The sequence below is a fragment of the Mesoplodon densirostris genome, chromosome 9 (genome assembly GCF_025265405.1).
Source record: "Mesoplodon densirostris isolate mMesDen1 chromosome 9, mMesDen1 primary haplotype, whole genome shotgun sequence".
NCBI classification, from domain to species: Eukaryota; Metazoa; Chordata; class Mammalia; order Artiodactyla; family Ziphiidae; genus Mesoplodon; species Mesoplodon densirostris.
Window position 1 is genome coordinate 89,147,438 of NC_082669.1, and position 13,139 is coordinate 89,160,576.

Here is a 13,139-nt window from a genome sequence, read left to right on the forward strand (position 1 = left end):
AGTCTGCGGGAGAATGGATACATGTATATGTATGGCTGAGTCGCTTTGCTGTGCACCTGAAACTATCACAACATTGTTAATTGGTTATACTCCAATATAAAATAAAAAGTTAAAAAAATTCAAAAATCAATCAATTAATTAATTTTCAAAAGAAGATATGTTGGGGTCCTAGATCCCAGGTCCTAACTCCCAGTACCTAAGAATGTTATCTTATTTGGAGATAGGGTCTTTATGGAAGTTAAAGTTAAAATGAGGTCATTAGGGTTGGCCCTAACCCAACTTGATTGGTGTACTTATAAAAAGGGGGAAATTTGAACACAGGGACAGACAGGCCTAGAAGGAAAATGATATGAAGAGACATGCAGGCAGGGAAAAGATGACTATCTACAAGCCTTTGGGAAAATCAAGAACTCATTGCTAAGTACATTTACTCACAGAAAGTTTCCTTTCTTGAGAAAAAAAAGAAATTACCTAGAAAAAAATGAGTGAGAAAATATCTACAATTTTACAATAGATAAAGTTGTTCAACACTTCAAAGACCAATTTAAAACAATCACATCTTGCTATGGATCTCACCTCCATGAAATACCACCTCAACTTGACAAACTACCACTACATAAATTCCAATGGGCCTGATTTAGCCTTAAAACCTGCTGTGATTCAATGAAGGAAGTGTGAGAACCAAGTGAGATTATTTCAAGAATAAACTAAAATATTTGCTATCAAAGGTAAATGCAGCTGAAATAGAATTCGCATTATAAAAAAGTCAAAACAATTTTAAGAAGAAAAAATAAAATGCAATATTTTTCAGCTTGTTACCATAATATTTTGAAACTTTATAACTGTCAGAGCAATGCTCATGACATTTCCTGATCTGTTAACTGATAAGCATTTTATTACCTATGGAAAAAAAAAAAACAACTTTAAGCTCTTAACTATAAAATGCAGGCAAAAGAATGGCAGGATGAGTAGGATTTAGACAGGGAAGAGCAGGGCAGCAGGTTGGGGTGGGGACAGTTTCCCAGGGAGGCGAAGCATCATGTGCAAAGCATCACAACAGAGATTTCTTGAGCCTGTGTTTGTATTTTACATAAATGGAATCATACAATATGTTAAAAAAAATGCAGGCAAGGGACTTCCTTGGTGGTGCAGTGGTTGAGAGTCCGCCTGCCGGTGCGGGTGACATGGGTTTGAGCCCTGGTCCGGGGGGATTCCACATGCTGCGGAGCAACTGGGCCCATGGCTACAGCTACTGAGGCCCGCGCGCCTGGAGCCCATGCTCTGCAATGGGAGAAGCCACCGCGTTGGGAGGCCCGTGCACCTTGGCAGGGGGTGGGCCCCCCACTCGCTGCAACTCGGGAGGGCCCGCACGTGGCAGCAGAGACCCAACGCAGCCATAAATAAATAAATAAAATTTTTTTTTTAAATGCAGGCAAGACATATATCTTCTAGATATATAAAATATTTCAGCTAAGTGAAGAGTCTATCCAAATTTCAGCTAGCTTTCCTCTGGGTCTGTTACACATAGGTCTGAACTTTCACAAAGACCTTGTAACAGACTAACATTTCTTACAAACTTCAGGGAAAAAAAATTTTTTTTAATACTAAATGTATGACCAGTGAAGAAATATAATGTGATGAAAATTTAACAGGCAAGGGGATTTCTACATTTAACTCATCAGTGGTACTACCTGTTGTATTAAAGAAAATCACCGATTCAGATTAAGAAGATGCTTGGTTGTATTGGGGTTTATGTATTTGTCATCCATTCTTTAATGGAGAAGTTTACTCAGTAAATTAATATGTTGGAAACATTTTTAGAAAACAGTATTTAACCCATTTAAAAGGGAAAAACTATTTTGAAAAATCTAAGCATGCCCATTTCCATATAAATAAATGTGAACATTATGTAAAACTAATTATAAATCAATTTTTTAGCTGTTCATCAAAGCAGGTCCACAGAAATCTCTAACTGAAAAAATTCCAAGCAATTCCTTTTAGGCATTGTTTAAGCTATTACAGATGTTTGAAAATAACAAAACTAAATTTAAAATATTCATAATAATAAACAAGACAATAAAGACAACCCTCAGAATGGGAAAAAATATTTGCAAATGAAGCAACTGATAAGGGATTAATCTCCAAAATATACAAATAGCTCATGAGCTCAATATCAAAAAAACAAACAATTAATCTCCAAAATATACAAATAGCTCATGAGCTCAATATCAAAAAAACAAACAACTCAATCCAAAAATGGGTAGAAGACCTAAATAGACATTTCTCCAAAGAAGTCATACAGATGGCCAACAGTCTCATGAAAAGATGCTCAATATCACTAATTATTAGAGAAATGCAAATCAAAACTACAATGAGGTATCACCTCACACCGGTCAGAATGGCCATCATCACAAAATCTACAAACAATAAAAGTTGGACAGGGTGTGGAGAAAAGGGGACCCTCTTGCACTGTTGGTGGGAATGTAAGTTGATACAGTCACTATGGAGAACAGTATGGAGGTTCCTTAAAAAACTAAAAGTAGAACTACCATGTGACCAAGCAATCCCACTACTGGGCATATACCCTGAGAAAACCATAATTCAAAAAGACACATGCACCCCAATGTTCATTGCAGCACTATTTACAATAGCCAGAACACGGAAGCAACCTGAATGTCCACCAACAGATGAATGGATAAAGAAAATGTGGTACATATATGCAATGGAATATTACTCAGCTGTAAAAAGGAATGAAACTGGGTCATTTGTAGAGATGTGGATGGACCTAGATACTGTCATACAGAGTGAAGCAAGTCAGAAAGAGAAAAACAAATATTGTATATTAACGCATATATGTGGAATCTAGAAAAATGGTACAGATGAACCTATTTTCAGAGCAGAAATAGAGACACATACGTAGAGGGCAAACATATGGACACCATGGGGGGAAGGAGGGGGTGGGATGAATTGGGAGATTGGGATTGACATGTATACATCACTACGTATAAAATAGGTAACTAATGAGAACCTGCTGTATAGCACAGGGAACTCTCTACTCAGTGCTCTGTGGTGACCTAAATGGAAAGGAAATCCAAAAAGGAGGGGATATATGTATACATATAGCAGATTCACTTCACTGTACAGCAGAAACTAACACAACCTTGTAAAGCAACTATACTCCAATTTTTTTAAAAAAAGCATTCCTGCCCACACAAAAAAATATTTGGGACTTCCCTGGTGGCGCAGTGGTTAAGACTCCACATTCCCAACGCAGGGGGCCCATGTTCGATCCCTGGTCAGGGAACAAGATCCTACATGTCGCAACTAAGAGTTCACATGCCACAACTAAGGAGCCAGAAAGCCGCAACTAGGAGCCTGCCTGCTGCAACTAAGACCTGACGCAACCAAATAAATTAATTAAATAAATATTTTAAAAAAATATTCATAATGAAGGCTTTTTACCAATTCCAACTGAGCTTTCCCCACTCTTCCTTCCAGAAGTGACTTTGTTTAGCAGCTTTGGATGGAACTGGACTGAGGGAATAGATGAGAATTATCCACTTTGAAAGTCAGATTTGGGAGATAAAGAATGAATAGGTAATTTATTTTTCAAAAAATGAACCAAGTGGGCTTCCCTGGTGGTGCAGTGGTTGGGAGTCTGCCTGCTAATGCAAGGGACATAGGTTCGAGCCCTGGTCTGGGGGGATCCCACATGCCGCGGAGCAACTGGGCCCGTGAGCCACAACTACTGAGCCTGTGCGTCTGGAGCCTGTGCTCCGCAACAAGAGAGGCCGCGATAGTGAAGGGCCCTCGCACCACGATGAAGAGTGGCCCCCGCTTGCCACAACTAGAGAAAGCCCTCGCACAGAAACGAAGACCCAACACAGCAAAAATAAATAAATTAATTAATAAACTCCTACCCTCAACATCTTTAAAAAAAAAAAATGAACCAAGTATAAGACTGTTAGGAAGTATTAGGCAAAGAGACTCTTTTACATTCATCTAGAATTGTTGTTCTTATTCCCGAGGAGAATTTAAATATGATAAAGATAGGCCATTTTCCCCACCTGGGTAGCTCCAAGGAGGTTGCCCCTCTCTAACAAATAACAGGGGAAATACCCAACACAGAACCCTTGCCTGTTATTATCTTGGTAGACAGTAACTTCTAGAGAGTGAGGATTAGTTCTTTCTCCTATTCAAACTAACTACATCTTGCACAGTGCTGTGCACATCATAGGAATTCCTCAAAAGTTTGGTGAATTCCATTGAAAAACTAAGATTATTCACTAATCTTAGCTTCTTCAATGTCAAAGTATAAAGACAGAATCAGATAAGAGCACTGAATTCTAAATTCATTCAGTAAGAGTCATAAATTATGAAGTGCTTCCACCAATATATGGTTAAGTAAGGGGACCTACTTTTAAAATGACTTAGTTATTAAAAGACAAAAATAACACAAGTGTCATAGAATTTTCAAAGGAGCTTTATAATTTGTGTAACTTGCTAGAATTGGGGTTATCAAATTTAATATGAACAGCTTTCATTAAATTTGTATTTAATGAATGCAGCTGTGAAATGGGCAAATCCAATATACTGCAAACAGCCCAACTCTTACTTCGTTCCACAGATATGATTTACCCTTAATAGCCAGAAGCATCACTTCAAATAGTTTGTGTTACGGCAGAATGGATTATGTTGTATTCATTCTACCTACAGGAATGAAGCTAGCATCCATAATAGCAGCATTCAACTGTGTGTTACAAAGCACAACCCAGCAGAACGTTTATAACATAAAATGTGAAGATATTTAAAACAAACTTTGTAGGTTGTGGCAGACCAGAGACTTCTCTCTTTCCACTAAAGGGATATATTTTTGATTCAAGTCTTTCAAATCCTAGGACCTGAGATGAGCTACAAAACTTACCCAGGACTGTGGAAAAATGTGTCAGCCTCTGCTTTGTACTCCTAAGACTCAACTCACCATTTCTATAAACATGTACATGCACAGGCATGGACGTTTCTACACAGAGCAAATTTATCATTCATTTAACGTGGAGGATGTGTCTGCATTTGAGAATGTAATGGACATTCACATTTCTTCCTCCAGATAAATGTGTACTATGCAGTAAAGCTCCAGTTGAGAGGGCTATGAGTTCTAGTTCTCCTTTTTAATATTTCACTCCCGAGAAAATTCTCCATCACATATAAGCAATTTCTAAAATATTCTCAATCTAAGGAGGTTTCCAGATCTACTTGGAAAAATGAACAATTGCATACCAGTTTGACAGACAGTATACAAGAATTAGATTAGAGGGTAAAAATCACAGCATTCCAATGCAAAGAGGTTTCAAGGTCATTCAGACGTCCAAGTTCAACTCTCACTTCTGAAAAAAAAACTAGCTGCCTGATCTTAGACAACTTAATCTTGCTAAACCTCTTTTCCCTCATGTGAAAAGTGGGGATAAAAATAGGACTGCTGTGGGAGTTGAAGTTTACACACACACCACACATGCCAAGTCTCCAGCACAATCCCATGGATCAGGCACAGCATGATATGTAGCTGTACATGCATAATATCATGTGGACACTCTATAGTTGTCCCTACATCCTATTTCCCACATTAAACAGGCATTATCTGCTCATGTTCTCTCCTCCTTTCTGCATTATGGGCCATTACAGGCAGAAGCTGTGTCATATTCAATTCTGTAACTGCAGGATCTAACACACGCCTGGCATATTGTATAAACCAGTCAACTGCTACTTATGTTTGGCGAGAGAAGCTGGTTCCTCATATATGTTAACATATTTTATCAGGTAAGTCAAATGAAAAGTGAAGTGCTCATTCTTAACCTATTAAACTTTCTCCCTCTGTTTTTGCTAAATTTACATAGGTGGACTCTTAATTAGCTGTAACAATCAGCTGCTGATTTTCTATTTAAAATGTGAAACTTGAAGTTCCCCCATTGTTTCACCATCGTAGGGTTCATCTGGGTACCATTCCAAAAATTTAATTTGCTTTGTTATTTAAAAAAAATGTATTAGCCCAGCCCCCTCCCCCTCGGATGTGGCTGGAGCTTGAGGCACACAGGGCCTGAGACGCCACAGACCTGGGACCCCACAGACCTGGGACCCAGAGCAGCTCAGAGGCAGTGAACAATAGCTCTTCAAGTCTGCAATAAAAAATGGCCTCCAATAAAACTACATTGCAAAAAATGGGAAAGAAACAGAATGCAAAGAGTAAAAAAGTTGAAGAGGCAGAACCTGAAGAATTTGTGGTAGAAAAAGTACTGGACCGACGTGTAGTGAATGGGAAGGTGGAGTGTTTCCTGAAGTGGAAGTGATTTACAGATGCAGACAATACTTGGGAACCTGAAGAAAACTGAGATGGTCCAGAGTTGATTGAAGCATTTCTTAATTCTCAAAAAGCTGGTAAAGAAAAAGATGGAACCAAAAGAAAATCTTTATCTGACAGTGAATCTGATGATAGCAAATCAAAGAAGAAAAGAGATGCTGCTGATAAACCAAGAGGTTTAGCCAGAGGTCTCGACCCAGAGCAATAACTGGTGCCACAGACAGCAGTGGAAAATTCATGTTTCTCAGGAAATAGAAAGATTCAGATGAGGCGGACTTGGTGATGGCAAAGGAGGCAAATATGAAGTGTCCTTAAATTGTAATTGCTTTTTATGAAGAGAGACTAACTTGGCATTCTTTTCCAGAAGATGAAGCTCAATAATTGTCTGCATTGCTATATATATATATGTACATATATATATATGAAATCTGGGTCTTGGTTTTTTGATTTATTAGTGTGAAGAAATAACTACATTCTAATGAAAATCAAGTTTGATATGTTCGTTTTGAAGTAGTATTGGGGAAGTTGTTGGGTTTTGGGGGGTTTTGGCGGGGGGGCTTTGTTTTTTGTTTTTTTTTTGCATCTATAGCACTGGTTACTTTGAACAAATAAAAGCTTTCTGTAGTTGCTTCCTTTAGCAGAAAAGAACATTTGATACCATGGTATATTATTTCCTCTGCCTTAGAGAACAGCTTTTCTAAATGTTGGGGAAAATCTCCATAGTCATTACTCAATCAGAATTTAGAATTTGCATTTAACTCATATATGCCTAAGGACCATTCTGGGTTTTCTTGTATGTGTATACATAAAATACATATGTAAATGGTTTGGGGGTTTTTTGGTTATTGCTTAAATACATTTACCAAAACAAAAACAGCCTTTCACAACCATGGATAATCCCATGTTTCTGGGATTCTATAATTTTGAGCAATATAAGAAATCACTTCAACTTAACTTGAAAATTTAAGTCTTAACCTTTCAAATTAAATAATTTTGTAATTAATTAGACAAATTAATGTAAACAATTTAAATTGGATAATTTTTTTTTTTCTTTTTTGCGGTGTGCAGGCCTCTCACTGTTGTGGCCTCTCCCGTTGCAGAGCACAGGCTCCGGACGCGCAGGCTCAGCGGCCATGGCTCACGGGCCCAGCCGCTCCGCGGCATGTGGGATCTTCCCGGACCGGGGCACGAACCCGTGTCCCCTGCATCGGCAGGTGGACTCTCAACCACTGCACCACCAGGTAAGCCCCAAATTGGATAATTTTTTAAAGCAGCCCTATCAAAATCTGCATCCATATCTACCGTCATATAAATGCAGTTTTATATGCAAAACCCCTGAAAGGAAAATTTTATCACTGTCAACAAATGACACCCAAATGAAAAAACTAGAAAAATTCTGGTATGTTTTAATTAGCCAAGCAAGACTTAGTTAAATGGACATTTAAAGCTTCCTTTTGGCAAACCATTCCTTTATAAGAAGTTGAAATCCCTGTGCTGTATTTACTGAAAGACTGTGATACATGGAATGTCTCAGACTTGTTAATGGAAACCTAATCAGATGGTTAGAGATGTTGGCAAATTAGGATCTGCAGGAATAAATGAGTGAACAAACTTTTCTAATCTAAACTTGACCTGCATGTTTTTTCAAGCTTTAACCCAACCCATTCCTTACACATAGGCTCAATCTTCTCAGTATTTTGGGTTACTGGTTCAGCAGAAGCCAGGAAAAACAATAACTTTGTAGTAATCAGAATGTTATTCAACTGTATATTGTTTACTTTATGGTAAATAGTGGTGAACAGTGGTCAATAAATAGTTTTATATTAAAAAAATACTAACAGAATTGTAGGTCTTGAACACAGGTGAGTTTCTTTTTTTGATTCAAAATGAAACAAACTTTCTGGGTAAAAACTTAAATAGTTGATTTCTGCCTCGTGGAAAGATTCCCTGTTTACAGTTCTTTGCTAAAAAGGAAAGAAATGAAAATATTTTTGCCAGATTGTAAGCCCATAGGAAAGTTACAGATTAGAGTTTGCACTAATTGCTCAAGCTCATTTCTTTTTCAAAAAGGAGATCCTAATTTTTAACAACTTGACAAGATTACAGCAACCTATTTGGTACAACTCAGATTATTTTCATATTTCCTCTTTTTCTTGCTCCAACTGGTGGCCAGTCTCAGTCAGAAGTCTCAGCAGCACCTCCAGTCTCCTCTCCACAAAGTGTGCCAGAAACAAGTAGCACAGAAGAGGTGCCACCACCCTTAATTTGAACCTTTGTGATACCCTCAGTCCACAACTGCAAAGCTCTTCTTCGAGTTACCTTTTCCAAACAAATAAACCATGTAATCTAATTCCACCCCACCCCCCAACCTCACATCCACTCTCCTTTTGATACATTTTTCTGTTTTTTATTTGTTTGTTTGTTTTTAATATAATGAGTCCCATATACCCAGAGTCATCTCTCAGTATCCGTGGGGAATTTGTTCCAGGACCTCTGTGGATACCAAAATCCGTGGATGCTCAAGTCCCCTATATAAATGGCATAGTACAGTCAGCCCTCCATATCCCTGGGTTCTGCATCTGCGAATTCAATTCAAATGAATTGAATTGTTGGTTGAACTGGCTGATGCAGAAGCAGTGGGGGCAGAGGGTCCACTGCTTTTCCTACTCACTGGATCTAGCAGAGCATCAGATAAGTAAGCAACTTGCAGAACCTTTATGTTCCCTGCAGGGGGCCCGAAACCTGTGTTTTCACAAGCCTTCCAGGTGGTCCTGACTTGCGCCCAAGGTTGGAAACCTCTGCTCCAGCCTTTCAGGATGGGGCCCAGACTGGCAGATATTTTTCATGACTTTTTGTTTTTATAAACATACTGAAGATCCCCAATCATCTGACTGATCCCAGGGCCAGGATTTGAGTGACTTAATGTTTAAGTACAATTCTGATAGAAGTCACAACATTTCCATTTCATAATAACTAATGTTTGGGTGAATAAAGCCTTTGTCTCTTGGAATTTGAACTACCTCACTACAGTTTTTAAATTTTATTTGTATCACACACATCCACACACAACCAAGGCAATTTGAAGGAGAAACCCAAAGGAAAAAAGGCAAAACATCTGTCTTTAGTGGGGAAAGCATTGCAGAGGGTCCAAAAGCCCTACGTACCTGAAACCCAACTCTCAGCTCACTCTCTCTAACAATGAGAAAATCGGAATGGAGAATATGGACGGTTCAGTGCAAGTAGCAGTAACAGTGATGATAACAAAAACAACATTTATTTTGTCCTTACTGACATAGGCACTTTGTCAAATGAGCCACGTGTATTATTTAATCCTCATAACAACTTTTCCCATTTCACAGATAAGGAAACTGAGGCACAGAGATGTTAAGCAACCTGCCCAAGGTCTTAGAGATCTTAAGTGGCAGAGCTGGGACCCCACAATCTAGGTTTCTCTGACGTCAAGCCCCATAAACTCTAACAACTTTGCTGTGCTGACTTCCAGCCCATCAGCCCAGATTTGGTGGACAATGGGAAAATAACTTGATTGTGCGTTATCTAGAAACCTCTCCCATGGACTGGACACTGCAGTTTGGATGCCTAGTCTGTCTCACAGACCTATTGAGGGGCTCATTTTCCTCCTTCCCCATGAGAAAGATTACAAAGTGTAACCTGAGTACATCAGGCCTTGAGGCAAACTCTACCATTCACTGTAACTCACAATAGTCACATCAACATGGTACCATCTTGAATAACAGAGCCATGAAGGCAACAATATCAGAAAGGACACAGTATGAGCAAACTGCCTGATAATCAAGTCTAAATAGACTTACTGGTTGAGAAATAATCCTGGCGTATATTCTTCAAGCAATATTTACTCACTGCAGAACAATGAATTTAAGTTTCAGCTTTGGAATCCGTTGCTTCTTTTAAATGTACCAGACAGTCTTGAGATAATTATCAACCCCTCCTCAGTGCTCCCCACTGCAAGTGCTTCAACACTATTATCTTCCCTCATCTACACACTGAATCTCTGTAGCTCATGGAAAGCCAGTGTCAGAGTAGATCAAGACAGGGGCACTGGGCAGAAGTTCGTGGAAAAAAAGAAAGACATGGGGCTTCCCTGGTGGCGCAGTGGTTGAGAGTCCGCCTGCAGATGCAGGGGACACGGGTTCGTGCCCCGGTCCGGGAAGATCCCACATGCCGCGGAGCGGCTGGGCCAGTGAGCCATGGCCACTGAGCCTGCGCGTCCGGAGCCTGTGCTCCACAACGGGAGAGGCCACGACAGTGAGAGGCCCGCGTACCGCAAAAAAAAAAAAAAAAAAAAAAAAAGACACAAGTCCTTAACTTTAGGCTCTTTCCATCAGAAGTAAGAAAGAGGGCAGACCTTAAAGTGGCTGGCAAAGTCAAGTGACCTTTGTAAACACACTACACAAAATCCCATAGATGCCAGCCCACAGCTGGGACAGCTAGCCACTCGCGCTGTTAGAGCAGGTTCCCTCCCAGGTCCACAGAGAAATGTCCAGAGGCTCTCTAGGCTGCCCCCACTCTGCTTGAAACTTGAGGGCAAAATACTCCTAGTATACTTCCTTTATACATACTTCCTCTCTGGTAGAGTCACAGTTTGCCAACAACAAAGGTAGAACTAATTTATGTACACACAGAAATACATTTCATTGCTCATACAAATTCAATATTCAATCAAGACAGTGTAGTAGTAATCTTACTCTATTTCCGGTTTTCTCAGTCTGCACTAATGACATTTTGGACCGGAAAATTCTTTGCTGTGAAGGGCTGTCCTGTGCATGGTAGGATGTTTAGCAGCATCCCTTGCCTCTACTCACTAGATGCCAATAGCAAACCCTTTCCCCAAGTTGTAACAACCAAAAAATATCTCTGGGAGAGCAAATCACCCCTAGCTAAGAATCACTGATATACTTGCTCAATTTGTCCCATGTGTCTCTAAAAGGCAAATGTAATACTTCTGTACTACAATGCAACTGTTTAAAAGATATTTCATATACCCCGTGACTGTCAGTCTCTGTGATTCTCTGATGATTATTCAGACATCCAAGTGGCCTGCCTTTCTTATTCTGGCTTTGTTACTGTATTAAAATTCCCTTGGCTCAAGTGCCAGACCCTGCCTGGTTTCCATCTCTCCACCTTCCTTTTCTGACAACCTGAGACCCCTGAATTCCACCCAGCTTTAGACACACCTCCAACTTTGTCTCTCAAGGACTGATCTTTTTTATTTTTTTCTGAGTTATATAATAATATATTTATTGAGTATATACAGTGCACCAAGGATTTTTTTTTTTACATCTTTATTGGAGTATAATTGCTTTACAGTGGTGTGTTTGTTTCTGCTTTATAACAAAGTGAATCAGTTATACCTGTACGTATGTTCCCATATCTCTTCCCTCTTGCATCTCCCTCCCTCCCACCCTCCCTATCCCACCCCTCTCGGTGGTCACAAAGCACCGAGCTGATCTCCCTGTGCTATGCGGCTGCTTCCCACTAGCTATCTATTTTACGTTTGGTAGTGTATACATGTTCAAGGACTGATCTTAATTTGGCAAGGAGGGATACTAGCCTAACGTTCTCATAATCAATTTCCTGTTACTCCCACTATTTGTCATTAAACCACATCCTGGTGATCCAGTTTTGAAAACCAGGCATGTGCCTTGAACTGGAAAAAAAGTCCCCACTCACCATTCAATGTTGATAATTCAAGTTGTGTCTTATACTTTTATAATGGGTCTCATGATGCCACGATCCTCTAGAACCAGGACCCTAAATTATTCTTGCAGTCCTGTCTCAGAATTTGTGACTATCTGCATGCTCATGGAATTGTCAGCCCAATATTATTTTGTCTGCTCCTTGGAATTTCAAATATCACCTGCTTTGAGGTTAGCCATCACTGAGCTTCTATGACCATCAACACATGCTCATTTGACCTTGTTACACCTATAAGATGCCAATGACTGTATTAGGCTGCTACCACCCACGATTTCATCAGCTCTCTGGACACAATCCTCAGTCTGTAACCCTGTTGCCCCCTCCCCAGTGTCCATCCCACCCACGCAATTGCGGGGGGGTGTCCAGATCCAGGTCTTTGCTCATGAGATGGTTGTTACCCTAGCTAGGCTATGGCACTCAGACCAAGACTGGATACTGGAATTCATATTCGATTAGCTCTTCTAGGTAGTTCATTCAATTTACTTAAACCTTAAGCCAGAATATTGCTTTTCCAGTTACATCATCCAGAAAGAGGTGAAGCTTAGATAACGAACAGAAACAGGATCTCCAGTGCTCCCTCACAATGAACGTTACATTTGGGTACCTAATCCTTTTTACTCCCACATATTTTCTCAGGAAAGGAAAGACTTCTGCAATTCTCACTCCAATCAAAATGCTTAATTGCCTCAATTTCTTTACGGCATCTCCCACCTTCTTCATAACTACAGGAAGTAGAAAATTTAAGCACAAATAACTCAGAAAGAAATGAGAAACAAAAATAAAAAGACTTTAAAAGTGTCAAAATCCTCCCAGTAATTCACTTAAGTATCTGCATGGACTAAAAGTCCGCTCATTATGAAGGGAAATTTAATGGGTCACTCCTTCCAATCTTCTGCCTTTATGGAGAGAGGCATCCAAACCATTCAAATCAGGCGTTGACCCTGGCTAGGCAATAGCACTACCCACAGTTAAAAATTATGTGGGAGCTTCACAAAAACAAGACCCATTAGAGTGCAGCAAATCCTTTCAGAACTTCCCAGTAGCTGGGCCA

At 39.7% G+C, this 13,139-nt stretch overlaps 1 protein-coding gene and 1 pseudogene across 2 annotated transcripts in view; one reads left to right on the top strand and one right to left on the bottom strand.

Moving 5' to 3' along the window:
- Window positions 1–13,139, bottom strand: part of GRM8 (glutamate metabotropic receptor 8) — a 764,868-nt gene that overhangs the window by 667,371 nt on the left and 84,358 nt on the right. The window lies entirely within an intron of this gene.
- On the top strand, window positions 6,137–6,733 carry LOC132496133 (chromobox protein homolog 3-like; annotated as a pseudogene).